Here is a 20884-nt window from a genome sequence, read left to right as displayed (position 1 = left end):
CGTTATTATTAAGCATCAACAGAATCAAAAACGTATTTTTGATTGCGTGTTCGTATAATTGGAAGCTTCAATAGGAATACAATTATTGTAATCGCTCCGTCAAGTCTTTGGATTTCTTAAATCGTGTTTAGCATTTGACACAATCGTTTAAATACGTGTGATTTCAAATCAATATAGTTAAACGGATGGAATAACAGAAAACAGAATAAAACATTAATGTTATTTTATTATTATAAGCATCGGATCATCGAGGTGTGTCTTTCACAATAAAATTTGCTGCTTGATGATATTTGTTTAAGCTCATATAGGCATCAATCTAATGAAAAGAATTCAGTTTCAATCGATATTCGTATTATCCCAATTGTGTGTTCCGTGTCATTATAGGTATGTTCCATTTTTTCGTTGAGTTGTGGCTTAATTTTATTGAACACCGTCGGACGCCATTTTGTTCAGTTGAACCCGCGTGATCCGATTCTTTACCGATATGAAAAATTAATATTGGCCCGCTAGATATGAAAACGGCCCCTCGCGACGTCATTTTGTTACTATTTTTGAAACGATATGTACTATATGAAAATACAACACACATTATCAATAGAGCGATGAAATTAAAAACAGCAATTACAGGCGTTGTACATCAACTCATAGTTCGCGGCCATATTTGTTTTATATAAATACAGAATACGACGTAAATACAGATCGATTGCTCGTGAGACAAAAACTTAATAAAAAGGAACGTAATTAACAATATGTTTCGGCCCTCATAAAAATATAAACACAAAATTCAGGCTTTAATATTCAATTATCAACATCGATATTCGATTTTAAAAAAGAACAGTGTTTTATCATATTATCAAATTAAGTACAAACCCATTTTTTTCTCGTCTGGTGTGGTCACGTGATTTGGCGCGAAACGGTCGTGTTTTTTTCAAGATGGTGAGAATAAATAAAAATTGGACTAACGACGTGATATTTTGGAATATTAAAACGCTCAAATTTGTGTAAATGCCTTTTAAGTAATTCTAAAGGGGAAAGAAATAAAAATGACCGATGCAGTAGTGATGGTGACATAAAGAAACAAAATAGTAAACAACCAAAGCAAAGAGGCCCGTCAGCAGATACTCCACTTAGTGACATTCTAAACAAAGCTAGTGCCGTGCTTTACGATTTTGAGGATGTAAACAGTAGTGTTTTTGTAAACGAGCCTTTGAATCTGTTGGACAATATGGCTGAGTCTGGAGGTGAGCCTACAAATCGTGAAATTAATAATTGTTTAGATGCCATTAAATGTCGGCTAGATACTGTTGAAAAAAACAACATCATCTATTGCCAAACTCGAGGAATGCTTTTCAAGTTTCGAGAAAGACATTGAATGCATGTGCCTGGCCCTTGGGACTCGCATTAAAGGAGTCGAACAGCGTGTCGACCGACTGGGACACGATACGGAGGGCTCGGGCATCGCCGTTGCCGAGGTAACGAATTGTGTGGAACACCTGGAGAAGGATCGCGACAACTCAAGAGACGATATAGCGTATCTGAAATCTCAATCAATGAGAAATAACCTCATTCTTACGGGTATACCAGAAGTTAACGGTGAAACAGCGAAAGTTACGGAAACTAAACTCCGAGAGCATCTACAAAATGCCATGAAGATTGCCAAGGAGGTCGTCGATTCCATTCAGCTTGAGAGGGTACACCGCTCTCCGGGCCACCCAACACCAGGGAAGACCCGATCAATCGTGGCAAAGTTCGACTTCTTTAAGGACCGCGAGGCTGTTTGACGGCAGTGGACGCAACTGAACGGTACAAACTTTAACGTTTTCTAGCAGTTCCCACCGGAAATGTTAGTCAAACGTAGACGACTCGTACCGAAAATGAAACAGGCGAAGGGGTAAGGCAAACGATCCTGGATAGCCTACGATACCCTCTACGTTGACTGTCGTCCGGTCAAGGAATAGGGGTACGATGGGGGAGAACTTGCGATCCTATCGTGGAATGTAAATGGTCTGTCACAATCCAAAAATTGATAATACTTTATTTGTTGATGCTTTGTTAAAATATGATATTTGTTTTTGTTGGAAACTTGGACCAATGCTTCACGTAACATTTCTTTAAACGGATATATTTCTCACATTTTTATAGGAAATTCCAGAACAAGAATGCTCGAAGATGTAGGAGTGAGGTAATTTTCTATTTTAAAGAATATTTAAAAGGTGGTATTGACATATCATAAGTGTAGATTTTTTTTTATTTACTCGAACATGATATTTCTATTTATGAAAATAAAGGACGTGTTTTACTTTGTGATGACTTTAATAGTAGGATTGGGTCCAAATCGGATTTTGTTATTCATGACGTTGTAAATAGTTTTATAGATGATGTTGATTTTGATCCAGATATGTACTCTTTTAGGGCCTCCGTGGACAGATCTCACAACAATTACGGAATTAAACTGTTTGATCTATGTAAATCCTCTAATTATCGTGCTGTCAGTGGAAGAATAGGAGATACGAGTCAGTTCACTTACTTCTCTCACAATGGTTTTCTACGTGTGATTATTTGATTTGCCATGAACTCAATTTTGCACTTATTTAAGAGTTTGTGGTGCATGTTTTTAATGAGTTCAGTGACCACGCACCGTTATCGTTTTCATTATATTGTAACAACAAAACAGGTGATCAATTGTCATACACTTAAACGAAGTTTAAATGGGACGATTCATTGCGTAACCAATTTAGATCGGGTATTATTACACCCCCTGTACGTCGATAATCAAAACTGAGTAGGATAATTCAAACTGAAGAAAACAATGGCGAAAGAAATAAAGACTCCAGTAATTTATTTCTAAGAACACGTTTATTTAAGTTTAGTTGTGACAAAAATAAACGTTTCGTTTTGATACTTTGCAGGATACAATGCGCTAATAAACCCATAACAATTAAAAACAATTAGGTCGAAATAAAATGAATGTTTGAAAATCTGGAAAAAGTAAATGAAATTTTCGAAAGTTTTAGGCCAAAAACAATTATAGTCGAATATTTTTAATGTTTTAATGCTTGGACTTATGTATTAACCTTTCATATATGTATGTACAAAATTTGATTGGCGTAAATGCTCGAAAACGCAATATATTCGTATTTGTTTGGGACAAGAATATACAATTTGGATAATGACCTAATTAGTATATGGATAATTCAAAACTAACATAAGGAAGTCGATGGATAATGACCAAACTGCAATATGTCTTTATGTAAAGATCTATGTAAAATGAACACTCTTGTAAAATATTTCGAGATTTTTTTATTGCTGTCAATAAAAGAATTTTAGCACATTGTTAAACAATCATCATAAAAATGATTTTGTTTTCTTTTCATGGAAATCTGTTTTATTGTTTTTCTTGTTTTCTTCTTCTTCGTATTGAAATGTCAACTCAAATTCTTCGTCATGCCGATCGATCTCCATTTCCGCCTAAGGAGTTGTACTGAAAAATGTATATTTCATAAAACTGTATTCAAATGTTGAAAATAAATAAGCATTTTCATACGAATGCCTCTATCAGTCTGGTCCTACCACGTAGCGAAATAAAGCCAATACTATTTGCCCAAGCAGCGGCTCTCAAATATGTTCAACCAGTTTAAAGGAGCGAATCGACGGTATTTCCCTAAATAATGAAATATCACATATTAAAATTATAAAAAAGTCCAAATTTTATGTACATAAAATCGGAAGGAATTATACGTAATTGATGAAATCGGAAATAACAATAGTAAAAAGTCCACAAATATTATGCACACCAAGGTTTCAATCGGGTTCAAAGTCATTCCATATAGATCCCGCAAGCTTTCTATGCTAATATACTGTAAAAAGACGTTTATAGTCAGTGAGCATGCCTATAGCGGGGTCTGTACAACTCACTCGTAAATATTTTATTACTACTTCAATTTTCCCGCGCCGGCGAAAAGATTCACGGGGAAAACTTTTTTATTATTAAAAGACATATTATACAGAAAACTTTTAATACATATGTATTGAGAAATCATTTAATATATTCTCTCAATATGTAAATATATTTCGGAAAGTAAAATGCTATACTAGCCGCCGATATGTCCCTTTAATATTTGTGTATCATTCGATTTAATCTTTCTGATATAATGTAAAATGAATCAGATCAGTAATGCCTCAAATAATATTCGAAACCTCTATGGTGACAAATACATGAATCAAAGGTACAAGTGCCACTTTAACCTGCAGCTTCGACTCGAACCCCTTTAATTTTTTTTAAATTCCTATGCTTTTCATCCTATCCAAAATGACATGGAACACGTGTTATGGCATCTCTGTGTACGTGGAATGCAAATTTCGCATGCTTATTTTGCTTCTAATCTCAATTGTATATATATGCAGGTTCAATTATAATTTATTTCACTAATAACAAATAAATGAATGTTGAAGTTCGTTGAAAGTATTTTTTATATTCCATTATACACATCGTGTGAGTTTTTGGTTTTAAATAGTTGTTTTCAAATAATTATATCACACCTGTCTTTGGAAAACATGTTCAATACATCGCAGTGTGTGTATTATCCATTTTGAGTTTGGTTATTATCCACAGAAATGTTCATATCAGTTTGGATTTATCCATAAAATTTTATACCCGTCCTGCAAACACATGATTTTAACACAGGAACACACGGTGTGTTAAAAGTAAAATTGTAAAGGACATTCATGATACAATTTGGCATATCTCTGTTACAGTTTTGTTCGCTCTTTTGTCAATTAACGTGTAAAAAATTCAACACATAGGTCGCATTTCATGAAAATTAACATTTTCCAGAGACAAATTTATCGTTTTTTTTTACTAAAAAACTATTAAATCATTGCAAAAGTCAAAACGCATGTGTGTGTCAGACATTAATTATCACATGTGTATACAAATTACGTCCTTATAGTGACTAAATTAGCAGAAATGATAAAATAACCACATACCTGTCAGTTTCAGTTTCAGTTTCGGTCGACATTTTTTTCTTCAGTTTGAATTATCCAACTGAGGTTGGATTATCGACGTACAGGGGGTGTTATTAACAGCCTACATATGTTAAACAGAATTGTAGAAGATATAGACTGTTTTAGTTGTGACTCTATAAATAGTGCGTTAAATAAATTTACTGATGTTATACGTCATGTTGCTGATCCTTTATTTTCGAAAGAATATTTAATAACAAAAACACCCACATTTGAACAGTGTAGCGCTGTTAGACATGCAAATTGGTTTGATGTGGAATGTAAAACGGCACACAGTCGCTATGTTTCTCTTTTAAAACAATTTAATTGTAATAAGTCGGAAGACAATAGACTTCAAATGCTGCAATATAAAAAAGAATACAAACAAATTATCAATAGAAAGAAAAAACACTATTTAAGGAATAAGGCCCATGAGATGGAAAGCTTAAAAACTCGTAGGCCAAAAGAATTTTGGAAATATTTTAATTCAAATAATCAAACTAAAAACTAAAATATTCCTTTGGAAGACTTTCAAAACTTTTTCTCTGATATTAGTCATGGTTTGTTTGATTGTGTAAATGATGAGGCTGAACAATTTTGAAGTACTCATAATTTTGATTTGCCGAATTCGCGCTTCCCCGAACTAGATCAGCCATTTACCTCTGATGAGATTAAATTGTCTGTAAAACGATTGAAACGCAACAAAGCATATTAGAGTGATTATATTTTAAACGAATATTTAATTGAATGTATTGACATTTTAGCGTTGCATATATGTGATTTGTTTAATGCTGTGTTGAGCTCTGGTCATTTTCCAATGAAATGGACGGAAGGTATTATAACCCCTTTACATAAGAAAGGCGATAAATCTGATGTGAACAATTATAGCGGGATTACACTTATAAGTTGTTTATCTAAGCTATTTACTTCAGTTGTTAACAATAGATTAGAATTTTTTTGTATTTACTTTAATATAATTTCGAACGCGCAATTCGGATTTAGAAAGGGCGCTCACCAATTGACGCTATATACATCCTAATGTCATTGGTTCAAAAATATGTTAATGAAAATAAAATACTTTATGTTATATACGTTGATATGATATAATGCTTTGATACTGTTTGTCGTAATTCATTGTGGCTTAAAATATACAAAGCCGGCATAGAAGGTAAATTACTTAGAATAACAAAAAATATGTATGAAAATGTTAAGTCATGTGTTAAGCATTGTGCCTCATACTCGGAATATTTTAACTATGCTGTAGGTTTACGGCACGGTGAAGTTATGTCCCCTTTGTTGTTTTCCCTATTTGTAGAGGTCTTAGAATTGTTTTTTGTTGCAGAATGATCCCTCTTTCGGTCTAAGTATTGATGATATTGTATTGATATTGTTGCTTTTCGCAGATGATATGGCCATAATCGGTAAATCACCCGGGGAAGTGCAGAAACACTTGGATCTTTTATCAAATTACTGTAAATGCGGAGGATTAACGGTTAACACTGATAAAACTAAACTAATGGTGTTTTGCAAACGGGGTAATTTATTTCCATCTGAAACATGGACCTTTGAAGGTCAGAAAATAGAAGTAGTAAATGATTTTAATTATTTGGGAACTGTTTTTAATTATACTTGACATTTTCAGCTTAATCAAGAACATTTATGTGGAAAAGCACTTAAAGCTATGAATATATTATTTAACAAATGTAAAGAATTTGACTTAAAACCCAAAATACAATGTCAGCTATATGATTCTTTTGTCGGATCCATAGTAAATTACGCTTGTGAGATATGGAGTAAAACAAAGTCAATTGAATTGGAAAGGTTTAACGTAATGTACATTATAATTGTACATTATAATATATAAAGGGACATATAAATGAACGTAATAATATATATAACAGAATTTATCTCATTGTACATTATTGTGTTGTTGTTGTTGTGTTATTGTTGTATAAGCAAACTAATTTAGGAAATAGAATATTCGGGTAGGATGTAATGAAATTTGAAAAATTGATTATGTAGGTATAGTTTCATTTCTCCAATGTAATTCAATTATCGGGAACATAGGTTGATTTGTCTTTAGCCCTTCATTAACAATTCGGCTAGTACATAACAAACCCCAATTCAGATATGGTATATAATGAAATTTAAATAATGGAAATATCCAATTTCCCAATGTACATAACACATGCAAGTTCGGATTGAATGTATATCTTAAGGGTATCGGGGTTTACGTAATTGATTATAGGAGCGTTAGGTTTCACACTACTAATGTGGTTTGTCCATAAGAGAACACCTGGTTATATGATCAAGTATGTTAATGAAATAAGGTCTCCTATTCACAATGGTTATTATCCACACATGTTCATCACGAACGTATTGGTCAAACGTGATAATTGTATATTGCACTTTTCTACTGTAACATGTGGTACAGGCATGAGCGGTCCATCCAATCAACAAGGGTTATTTGAAGGGGTGGGTTTAGAAAATCGTCCGAAGAGAAGAGTCAACCAACCAAAAATGGAATAAGAGATATCTTAATTTTATGATTATTTTGATGAGAATAAAATGCTGTGTGTTTTTTGTAAGAATTATTCTGCACCTCAGATCTATAGAACACTTTGTTAGTCAAATAGTTACGAATCACTTGGTATTGTATTCTTCTTAAGAAAAAGAATAAATAGCACTTAGAAATAATTTAGAGACTTGTCTTCTTTAATAGAATAGTGTAATAACAGTGACTACGGGACACATAATAAACTGGTGCGCGGTGACAGGATCAACCGGAAGTACCACTTCTTTCACGGGCCAGAGGGAAGAAGACGTGCCGGACCTCCACATCGAACGAGCAAATATTCGGTGAGTGACTGACTTATTTTCCTATGGTTAATTATCTAAGATTGCAGATCAAGCGGTTCCACAATTCTTTCAAAATTTAAGCGAACAAATAAGAGGAGTATCAAATGCTATCGGAACTCAAAGCGTCTCACAGGTAGTTCAAACTTATGACGGAAACCCTAAAGAATACAAAAATTGGATCAAAAACATAGAGAAATATGGGGTACTTTCACGTTTGGCGGGGGATCAATTGAAGTTAGTAGCTTGCCAATCTAGTAGGGGACTTGTTAGCGATTACATTCAGAGGTATTTGACTGATTTTCCTGATGAGTCATGGGCAACCTTAAAAAATGAACTTATTATAAGATTCGCAGAAATCCAGGACCCTCATTATGCTCTCGCTCTCTTAAAAACGATCAAACAACAACCCGACGAAAATGTCCAATATTCGCGGAAAGACTCCTGTCTTTATCTAGTGAAGCGTATGAAAATGTTGAGGATAACCTCGAAATGATCGAAAGTCAGTTAATTGGAACTTTCATTGATGGCCTGAGACATGATTATTTACGCCTTAAATTAATGCGAGAAAATCCAACCACTTTAGCACTACTTTAGTCGGCAGTCAATTCCGCATTAGCCGAGCAAAATGTAAGAGCAAGATTCGAATTAAGGTCACATTTGAGTCATAATCACGTTCAAACACCACTTAATAGACCTGTTCCCATGAAAATCGATCATTTGAGACTATCAAACACTTGTAGGTATTGTAAGAGACAAGGTCATGTTATACAAGACTGTAGACGTAGGAAAAACGAAATAAATGCATACACGGTAGGTCAGAACGGTAACGCAATGGGACAAAAAGGTTACGCACGTAAGAACGAATATGACAAAAATTGGAAAGACAAAATAGACTGTTGGAATTGTGGAAAATTGGGACACTTCAGTAGAGAATGTACTCAAAGAAAACCGTACCTTAATAAAAAAAAACTAGGAACGTCTTATCAAAAAGGGGTCTAGGGTAATGACGGAAGCGTAAAGACGTATAATATTGCTTTGTGTGGAAATCCAAATTCTTGCCTCATTTCAATAGGAAATTGTAAATTTAGGAGCTTGATAGATTCCGGAGCGGAACTTTCCGTACTCAGTAAAAGAGCTTATGATCTATTAAAAAACAAACCACCACTTAAAATGACAAAAGTTAATCTAAAGGCGGTCGATGGTAACTCGCTATACGTTCGCGGGAATGTAAAATTAAAATTTAAAATAGGTAGTATATATATTGAACATCCATTTTTTGTTGTTGAAAACATTAATAGGAACGTAATACTAGGGAGAGATTTCTTACAAGATAACGGTGTCCGTTTATACTTTGATCTAGGATGTTTAAGGATAAAAGATTGTTATGTACCTCTGGAAGAAGATGTACACCTTTCAATAATAGCGAGGCTAACTAGACATACCGTTCTTAAACCACAAACTGCATATAGACTCCTTGCTAAAACTAAAAGAAACGGCATACACTCAAATCAAAATTATGACTTCACTGGAATAAGTAATTCTTTCTTTGATAATGAACCCGGTTTAACAATTGTAAACTCAGTAGTCAAGGCAACGCGTGATCGTAAATTCCCTATTCTAATTATAAACAATACCCATAAAACGATTAGACTAAAACGTAATTGTCCCATAGGCCAACTTCAATCTATCCAAGATAATGAAATATGTTCCATAGAAAGCGTTATCAAAAATAACACACCCAAATCAGGCTTGTCTAAAGATGAAATCCCATCAGATTTACATGTCGCTGGAGATCAAAAGGAAAATATTCTCCCGGTACTCTTAAAACACAGAACTCTCTTCGCAAGAAATAATTTAGAATTAACACAAACTACAGCGATAGAATTTAACATCGATACAGGGGACCATCCTCCAATTAAATTAAGGCCGTATCGAACACCATTAAACAATAAGGTATTCATAGATAGAGCTATCGACGAAATGCTAGCGGCAAACATAATAAGCCCATCAAGAAGTCCGTGGAGTTTCCCTATTGTTTTAGTAGATAAAAAGAAAAATAACTTTGATTCAAATAAAGATAATAAAGAGGAGAAAAGGTTTTGCGTCGATTTCAGACAGCTTAACAAAATTACAAAACCAAAAGCCTATCCATTACCATTAATCGATGATATATTGGCGTTATAAGGGAAAAGTAAATATTTCACCAGTTTAGATTTTATATCGGGTTATTGGCAAATACCTATAAAAGAAGAAGACAGAGAAAAAACGGCTTTTGCTTCAGGGTTCAGGGGTCTATTTCACTTTAACGTCATGCCATTCGGTGCGTCTGTGGCGGGATCAATATTTCAAGAATTAGCTAATAAAGTACTTAAGGGTTGTGAAGGATTCGCCGTAGCATATTTGGATGATATTCTAATATTTTCACCTGACTTACAATCTCATTTATCACACGTAGATACAGTACTGCGAAGTCTCAGTAAGCATAACCTAAAGCTTAAACTATCGAAATGTCAATTTTTACAAAGAGAGACTAGATACCTAGGCTTCATTATAGATCAAAACGGTATAAGGCCTGATCCGTTAAAAGTAGAAGCGATCCGACAATTCCCTAGGCCAAAGTGCGTACGCGATGTACGATCTATCTTAGGTGCAGCGGGATTTTATAGGAGATTCTGTCCTTCGTATTCAGAAGTAGTCGAGCCCCTCATTAATCTCACGAGAAAGAATTTCCCATTTACATGGTCAAAACAATGTGAAGATAGTTTCATACAATTAAAAGACTAATTTACGCAAATTCCTTACCTTTCTTATCCGGACCCAAATAAAGGTTATATTCTGTATACTGATGCTTCTGATAAATGCATAGGATCCTGCTTAACTCAAAAATGCGGGGACAACGAAACCGGAGATTATGTGGGTGAAAAACCGATATTCTTTCTATCACACCGATTAAACCCAACACAATGTAAATATAGTACTATTGAGAAAGAATGTTACAGTATATTTTACAGTCTAAATAAATTACACCATTATTTACACAACGCCGAATTTGTTATCAAGACGGATCATCGACCTTTAAAATTTCTTCTTGAATCTCCGATGCAAAACAAGAAAATACAATTATGGGCCTTAAGTATAGCAGGTTAAAATTGCTAAATTGAGTATATATCGGGAAAAAAGAATATTATTGCCGACTTTCTAAGCCGACCCCCAAACACCAAAATAACCAATGACCGAGGCGAACAAACGGAAATAGAATTAGATATTAACGATAAAAATTATACGATTAATTCGAAAATAAATGGACAAAACCAGACGCGCGAAATTAATGTAATTGACTCTACACATATCGATCACAGACAAATAATTGATAATAGGACGATCCCACAAACAGTTATAAATAACGAGACAATCGAACCCGATAAAATAAACGATTGTAACATGGACATTGAACAAGGAAAAGACCCACACATATCTGAAATTAAAACGAGATTGAAATTAGGGAAACAAAACAAACACGAAGATGATAAATTTATTATGGTTGATGGGATATTATATTATATATCGAACGTCGATGAAGAACCTACCTTTAGGCTTTTTGTACCTAAACACCTTACAGGTTTAATTATTAATCAGTATCATGACGAAAATGGACATGGCGGTTCTCAAAGACTTTTTCATACCATAAAAGAGAAATATTATTGGCCTAAAATGTTCAAAGAATTGAATGATTACGTGTCGAAATGCGTTGTCTGTCAAAGTAGAAACTTGAAAGCAATAAAAGCTCCCGTATCATCAGAAACCGCAATACCGCCATTCCCTTTCTCGGTCGTTTCCATAGATATATGCGGGCCATACCCAACAACGCTTTCCGGAAATAGGTATATAATATGTTTCGTAGATCAATATTCAGGATATATCGAAGGATTTCCGTCGCCGGATAAATCTTCTGATAGCGTAATACACCTGTTAGTGAACGAGATTTATTGTCGTTATTCATGTCCCATAAGGATAATTACCGATAATGGTAAAGAGTTCACTAGCATGGCATTTACAGAAACATTAAAATCCATGAATATCCAACATGTCAAAACGTCCACATATCACCCCGAAGCTAACGGCAAGAATGAGCGCTCTCACTCGACTATGAACAATTTACTATCAAAACGCGTTCAAGAAAACGTTCAGCAATGGGATTTACATTTAAACATGTCTTTGGCAGCTATGCGATTTTCCAATTCAGAGACATCGAAACATTCGCCTTTCTTTTTAGTATTTAACAGAGACCCCATTCTTCCCATAGACAATTTGTTAAAACCTAGGCGTAGATATCACGGTGAAGATTATCATAAAATAATATAAGAAGAACAACACAAATCATTTAAGAAGGTGTGTGCACAAATTCAAAAATCTTAATATAAACAAGCCGAATATGCGAATAAAAATACAAAAGACATCAAATTTGAAATTAACGACCCCGTTTACTATAAGAACTTTCAACGTACAAATAAATTAGACAGTAAATGGAGGCCATATTATCGTATTATCGAACAAAAATCACCGTTAACATACGTAATAAAGAATCAATTAGACAACTCAACTATTAAAGTTCATGCTGACCAAATAAGACATGCTAATATAAATGAGTGGCCTATATCAAATACTAATATAGGACGCCCCATAAGGAAAGCCAATTTAGCTTTTGCCGAAAGTAGTGAGTCTGATAGTAATTCAAGTAAATCAATACAAGGATTACCTATCATTACTAGGCAAACCCGCCAAATTCGGGACGATTCTGACAAGGAAGAAGATATCCCTTTAGCGGAATTGCAAAAACATTTACGAAACAAACAATTCAAATACAATGCGTCAAACTCTAGCGAATCTGACACGCGTCAATACGATAGGGTTGAACAACAATATCCGCCCCCATGTCAATCGGACACCGATTCTACCGATAATCACATGCAAATCGACGAAATAGCTATTAAGCATAAAAAAAGAAAATCCATACGACAACGTCAAAGATCTAATAAATCTATTAAGAAAGTGATTTTCACGTGCCTAGAGGCAATAGCTGACCATATGTAAATAATTACAGTAACGACCACACGAGCAATATTACTGTCTATACGCTTTAACGACTCCAAATTGTGTAAATAGCTTGTACTGTAGTAAAAAGATCATAGCACTATATTTCTTCTTTGTAATATTTCAGATGATGTTACCATCATTTGTTTTGATATTATCGTTGCGCATGATCGGTGGGCTTGAGATTAATGAAAATGTTATATTTCAAAAAGTAAACGAAGTGTCTGTGACCAGAGCTCATTGGCAAATAGCCCTACTTCTCGATACCACCGTCTTCTCTACGTTTCTTACCCAGCTTGAAACAATACTAAATGATATCACAAATACCACGAACGTCATGACATTCCAATTCAAACGTAATGACCAACTATTGCAAACGGACGCTTTTGAACAATCATTAGCACAACTCCATACGGAAATCGAATACATCCGTTCTGACCATGACAACGTACTTGACAGTTATCTAGATTATAAAACGCTCAGTCATATCCAGAAACGCTCATTGTTACCCCTAGGCGGATTCTTTAAATTTCTTTTCGGCACAGCTGACGATTCTGACATCCGAAATATTCAAACGCACGTTAATCAACTTCAAGAAAGCCAAAAAACTATTATCCATGTGTTACAAAATAGTTTATCCATTCTCAATGTAACCCAACAACACATAACTGAAAATCGCCACTCCATTAACACTCTGATATCTACTCTTAGACAACTTGACGAGAAAATCATGCACACATATGAGCGTTTGACCAATGCTGTTCAAGATTATACGGTTAATAACAACTCCCTGAAGATCATGATTGATGAATTACGTCAGGCTGTTTTCCACTCATCACTATATCTAGAAACTTTTAAGGGACAACTTAATATGCTCAGCACTTGCAAACTTTTTCCATCCCTTATTTCACCTATTCACCTGAAAGACGTACTATTAGACATTGCGACAAAATTGCCTAATAATTTACAACTACCAGCTAATCCCAAGACCGACCTATGGCATTATTACCAATCTACCTCGACGACCGTCATTATGTCACCTACCGCTATTATCATTACAATGGACATCCCCCTCCTTGAGATAGGAGCTTCTTTCGATGTATATGAAGTATTCAATTTCGATATGCCCTATTCACCTGCTAACGAAACTATCAATGACAATAAGATCCACTATAACATGTCCGCTAGATACGAACTGGAAACTAAGGGCTTCTTGATTGATCAAGCGCGAAATCACTACTGCCTATTGACAGATCATGAATTGAGCACTTGTCAAGCGCGACGTACATGTGACGTACAATCACCATTCTACCAAGTGGACTTGTCTAAATTATACGTTATAGCCATTATGATTAACAACACTCAGCACATAAAGGATTATTGCAAGGTGATCATACATCCTAACACCATCTTACCTGATGCCAAATATTTAGGATCTGGTAACTGGGCGATCGTCTCTAGACAAGACCTACGCCTTGTAACGATATGTCAAGACCATTCCGAAAATAAACTATCCGCTCGCGCCATCGCTCCCATAGACATTGTTAATGTACCCATGAACTGCCGCACGTACAACGAACACTTTACATTAAATGCTTGGTACATTAACTCCAGTCAAACACGCCTTCAAACAGACAAACTTGAATTACCTACCTTTAAAGGTTCTTCCATTTGGGAACCATTCCATGCCTCTCTCGTTAACTTCACTAAAACTGAAATGCCTCATGAATTGTCAAACATCATAGAAATACCTATGGAAGCTTTAATAACAAAACTGCAGGATATCAGACAATTAAATGACATTGACGCGACATCCGATGACTTCCCATTATGGGGATACATTGTCATAGGCGTGGCGACCGCTCTGAGTTCTGGTGCAGCACTCCGCATTTACTGTAAATGTAAACGTATGACCCGATCTAAACGTCCCATAATTGCCCAATTTCGATCTGCCAACGATGATATGCGCCTGGGAGAAATCAGTCCCCCGGGTTATGTGGGCGTGGCCTCCTGCGACGTGGTGCACGAACCTCTCGTGCCTGAGGTCGGCAAGCCCTCAGCACCCCTACAACAACCGAGAACACTGTCATCCCTATACCCGTCTCTACGAGGGTGACAAACCCTTTCAGACGACGACATCAGGATGATCATTGACGATAACAACTTGTCAACAACATCATTATCTAACATTTGATCCAAGTTGTGAACCATAAACAGCACCATGGGCTGTTTACTGGATATTATCTACTATCGTCAATAATGAACAGAACAATATACTTGAAAGGACTAAAATCTACGAACATTGTTTAGTGCACTACTTCATCGATCGATATATCACCCGTATTCGTCTATTGTGACTGTATATATGTGTTGAACACTCGTATAATCTTCAAAGAACGTTTGGAATATGTGTTATTAAGATGTTGTCTATAGTTAACCAAGATGCGTTGAACACTCGTATAATCTGCAACGAACGTTTGGAATATGTGTTATTACCATATTGTATATAATTTACCAAGACTAATGTCCACACCATGAACTGTATCTAACAATGATTTTTGATTCTACGAGTTATTCTACCGCAGAATCAAACCGACCACTACAAGAACTCTACCGGCCGCTGCCGCCCAATCTACCAGAAATCCATCATCCGCTGACGCCGAATCTACAAGTACTACATTGTTCGCTGACACCAAACTCCACAAACTTTATCGTCCGCTGACACCCAGTCTACAGGAGCTCCATCGTCCAATATCACCCAGTCTACAAGACCTCCATCATCCGCTGACGCCAACTCTACAAGAACAACATTGTTCGCTGACGCCCAGCTACACTAACTTTATTGTCCGCTAACACAACCTACAAGAACTGTGCTGTCCACTGACGCTCAAAACAAAACGGATATAAACATTTCCTTATTTTGTAACTATATATTTCATTTATTAACCATGTACCTCGTTGACCTCTTTGTACACATTACTTTTTGGATTACTAATTCGATTTTCTTTCAATCATTTTTTAGATTCTACAAAGAATTTAATTTTCAATCGCCAATTTCCATTACTTTACCTATTAAAGAAACTCAATTAGAAGAAATACATTATTTTATAACTACATTTGAAAGAATGGCCACCCTTGAACAAGAACATAATGTTTCAATTTTTACTTATATGATGAGATCTGGCGAAATTCAAGTGGACACATTGATTTTCTTGATTACTTATTTCAACATACCTCTTCTTCACCAACAGATGCTCAACCATTTAACAAATGAAGAACACATTCTCAATTATCAAATTTGCAAAGCAATATTCACGTACTACGGCATTGACTCTAAAGAATCACTACAAACATTCCGCCGATTAAAATATTCAACATCCATCCCAAACAAAATTCGCAACATGTCAATCACCACATTCGCTCAATCAGATAACACTCAATTGCATAACCGCATTCAACAATATTTCACTCAGGGCCACCAACGTCAAAGACGTTATCAATTTTCATCAAAACTTTTATGTAAGTTCTGTTCACAACATAGCATAGCAGCAGTACAAACACCTTGCTGTAAACTTAAATATCATCCAACATGTGGCACACCATACAGAACTTTCAACAACGCACATGTATGTACATTTTGTTTTACACAGTTGACATTACCAGATATAGCCCTCATTCATGCATCACATCAGTTACCACACATACAGAGATACAGACAAATACTACTAGAAAACAAACGACGTAAACTTGGTAATAGACGTTAAAAAAAAAAAAAAATCCAATCTATTTACTCATGATTATATTGTATTCACTCAGTTACAGTACTGGCACAACTCATATTTCGTATGTTTATATAGTGCAATACATGTCATGTTACTTCTCGAACCTCTTAATATGTTCAATCATTACATCATAACAGGAAATATTATTGGAATCTTGTTGGTTCAGAGTAATACAATGTCTTATCTTCGTACAGATCTCATGATTAAATTTTTGACATGATCATATTTTTTTCATATCATGAAATAAGAAAAAATTCATTTGAAAGAGAGAGTTGTGTAACGTAATGTACATTATAATTGTACATTATAATAAATAAAGGGACATATAAATGAACGTAATAATATATATATAATAACAGAATTTATCTCATTGTACATTATTGTGTTGTTGTTGTTGTGTTATTGTTGTATAAGCAAACTAATTTAGGAAATAGAATATTCGGGTAGGACGTAATGAAATTTGAAAAATTGATTATGTAGGTATAGTTTCATTTCTCCAATGAAATTCAATTATCGGGAACATAGGTTGATTTGTCTATAGCCCTTCATTAACAATTCGGCTAGTACATAACAAACCCCAATTCAGATATGGTATATAATGAAATTTAAATAATGGAAATATCCAATTTCCCAATGTACATAACAAATGCAAGTTCGGATTGAATGTATATTATAAGGGTATCGGGGTTTACGTAATTGATTATAGGAGCGTTAGGTTTCACACTACTAATGTGGTTTGTCCATAAGAGAACACCAGCACCCGATTGTATAAACGCTGGTTAAAGTTACCGCTCGGTAACATTCAAACCTTGGTAAGTTTGCGGTTATTCAGGTATAGTAACCTTCAAGGTAACTTGATTGTATAAACACGATATACCGCAAAGTAACCTAACCGCGCATAGTGGAATTTAACCACCGGTAACTTTAACCAAAACATTCCCACAATGCATTTTCTAATGACGTAATTTTCGCGCGAAGTGTCACGCTCATTAACAGCGACATGTATTTTTTTTTATCAAATTCATTTACAAATGAATTCACAATAAAATAAAGTGTAAATTTTAACTATGAGTTCATCAAAATGACCAGGGACAAATTGATAATGATGTCGGGATTTGCATCAATTAGCGGAATCCCTGGTGCTTCCAAACTGCAAGAGAGTGCTTACAAAGACGTCTATTCTTCTAGTTGTTCTAGATGTAACATAAAAATTATACTTGGTCGTCGTAACATGCTAGACTATTCTTCTAATTTGGCTTATGTTTACAATAAACTTACTTACTTTCTTGTACACTTAGGGTATTTACTATAGACAAATAAAATATTGTTCAAGTTTAAATATATCTTTGTATGCAGAAATCTGCAAATGCAACCGAGTTCACCAACGGCTATTATTTGTGTCGTGTTGTGAGAAAACTGGGCATAATGCATGTGCGTAAAGTGTCGTCCCAGATTAGCTTGTTAAGTTCGCACAGGCTAATCAGGGACGACACTTTCCGCCAAAAATTGATTTTTGATAAGAAGGGACTTCATTTTAACAAAAAATGTCATAAAAGCGGAAAGTGTCGTCCCTGATTAGCCTGTGCAAACTGCACAGGCTAATATGGGACGACACTTTAAGCACATGCATTATGCCCATTTTTCTCAGAACACGACACATTTGATCAACTGCTCCGGTTCATTTTAACAGCAGTAATGTACATAGAGTACATGACGTAGTGTGTGACGAAGAAGAAAGTTTATTGAGTTCTTATTTGAATATAATGATTTGATGGCATAAGGATGTTTATTTAACTATGCTAAAATAATTATCAAAGACCCTAGATGCAAACTCGTCAATTATTGAATTAAATGGATTATTTATGGATTTTAAAGGATTATTAAAGGTAAGATACTAGTTCGAACGTGTTTTGTTTTTTGTTTGTACTTTTGTTGTTCCCTGTTCTCGGAGAAATGATTTTAACATGGGCACCATTGATGCATCGGATCACACACGGCATACCCATAACAGAATATAAGAAACACGTTCTGTGCGTCCTTAAATTCGTCGTCCGAAGTCGGAAATCGTATTGCCCTGTAAATGAAGTCAAATGAATGGTCAGTCGCTGCAATTTGTGGTTTTCTCGTCGAAATTGTGAAGGTCGTCGATGGTTAGCTTATATAAAGTCGCGCGCCGCGGCCTTTTTGTGTAAGTTACCTCTCGGTTACTTGTACTTACCCACCTATGGAAGCAGGGTATGTTTAAACTGGGTTTTAACCGATCGGTATAACTAACCAAATTTTATACAAACGTTTACCGACCAGTAACCAATATGTTACCGACTTTTAACCGCCGGTATGTCGTTAACCGCCGGTTTAACTGTTTATACAATCGGGTGCTGGTTATATGATCAAGTATGTTAATGAAATAAGGTCTCCTATTCACAATGGTTATTATCCACATATGTTCATCACGAACGTATTGGTCAAACATGATAATTGTATATTGCACTTTTCTACTGTAACATGTGGTACAGGCATGAGCGGTCCATCCAATCAACAAGGGTTATTTGAAGGGGTGGGTTTAGAAAATCGTCCGAAGAGAAGAGTCAACCAACCAAAAATGGAATAAGAGATATCTTAATTTTATGATTATTTTAATGAGAATAAAATGCTGTGTGTTTGTTGTAAGAATTATTCTGCACCTCAGATCTATAGAACACTTTGTTAGTCAAATAGTTACGAATCACTTGGTATTGTATTCTACTTCAGAAAAAGAATAAATAGCACTTAGAAATTATTTAGGGACTTGTCTTCTTTAATAGAATAGTGTAATAACAGTGACTACGGGACAAAGGGTACACTTTAAGTTCTGAAAACGATTGCTAAATGTTAAGCAAAATGTATGTAATGCTGTAGTGTACGGCGAGTTAGGAAGATACCCACTATTTATTCATAGATATGTTAAGATGGTTAACTACTGGTTTAAAATTATTCAAACCGATAACATAATCTTAAAATCAATTTATATACAAGCTCTAAATGATTGCCAAAATGGTCATTCTAATTGGGTATCTAATATAAAAAAAATTGTTAGACAACTACGGTTTGTCATAAGTGTTTAATAATCCAAGCTCTGTCGCTGTTAAAATATTTATACCACATTTTATGTTGTTATTGATACCTATAAACAAGAGTGGTTTCGATCTGTTGAAAAAAGCTCTATTTAAGGTATGTACCGTGTATTAATGTCTATGTTTGTTTACGAAAATTATTTAGATTTATTACCTAAATCACTAAGACACTACGTCACAAAGCTTCGAACTTCGAGTCTGCCACTTAGAATTCAAACTGGAAGATATGCTGGTAAAAATATACAACTAAACGAACGTTATTGCTTTTGTTGTAATGAATTAGATGTCGAAGATGAGTTTTATTGTGTTTGTAAATATGTCCTTTATACATTGATATTAGAAGAAACTACCTAAAGAAATGTTACTATGTTAGGCCTTCTGTTTATAAATTCCACCAATTGTTGAATACCACGAATAAATTTGAACTAATTAAATTAGCAAAATTTGTAAAAGATGCTCTGATTTTAAGAAATAATATTTCTGAAATAGTATAGAAATTGCGCGACTGGGCCACTGTCGTTTCCCTTCCGTAAAGAAATATACTAAAGCAGTTTTCTTTCATGTCAACATGAAGTAACTACAATTTTATAAATTTATGGTCTTTCCTTAGCCATAAATTTAAAAAAAGTATTAAAACTTTCGAATAACACCTTAACCATGAAAATCCAATTTTCTTATTATCGTGACTGGGCGGCTGGAGGACTTTCGACCGTTTAGGCCTATGCAAAATATTCTCCTTTTATATGTTTAATTTCCAAGTCTTGGTAAACAATGTCGTTTGGTTCGATCATTCCGAGTAAGAATGCCGTGTTAATCTTGAAAAGATATTTTTTTCCAGTTTCACAGAAAGGTCAAGCTTTCCCTTAGATATTCGCCTATCGACTTTCGACCTTGAAAAAACGTGTTTAAACCCTCCCACCCTCCATAAGCTTCTACCAAGGAGTAACATTCTGTTTCAGCCATATCTCCGTAAACTCTGAAAACTTTGGGTCGTAGTTGGATTTTTTAACCATCAGCACCCGATTGTATAAACGCTGG

This window comes from Dreissena polymorpha, chromosome 1 (assembly GCF_020536995.1).
Source record: "Dreissena polymorpha isolate Duluth1 chromosome 1, UMN_Dpol_1.0, whole genome shotgun sequence".
Taxonomy (NCBI): Eukaryota; Metazoa; Mollusca; class Bivalvia; order Myida; family Dreissenidae; genus Dreissena; species Dreissena polymorpha.
The sequence above is the reverse complement of the archived record's forward strand: the minus strand, read 5'-3'. Positions refer to the sequence as shown.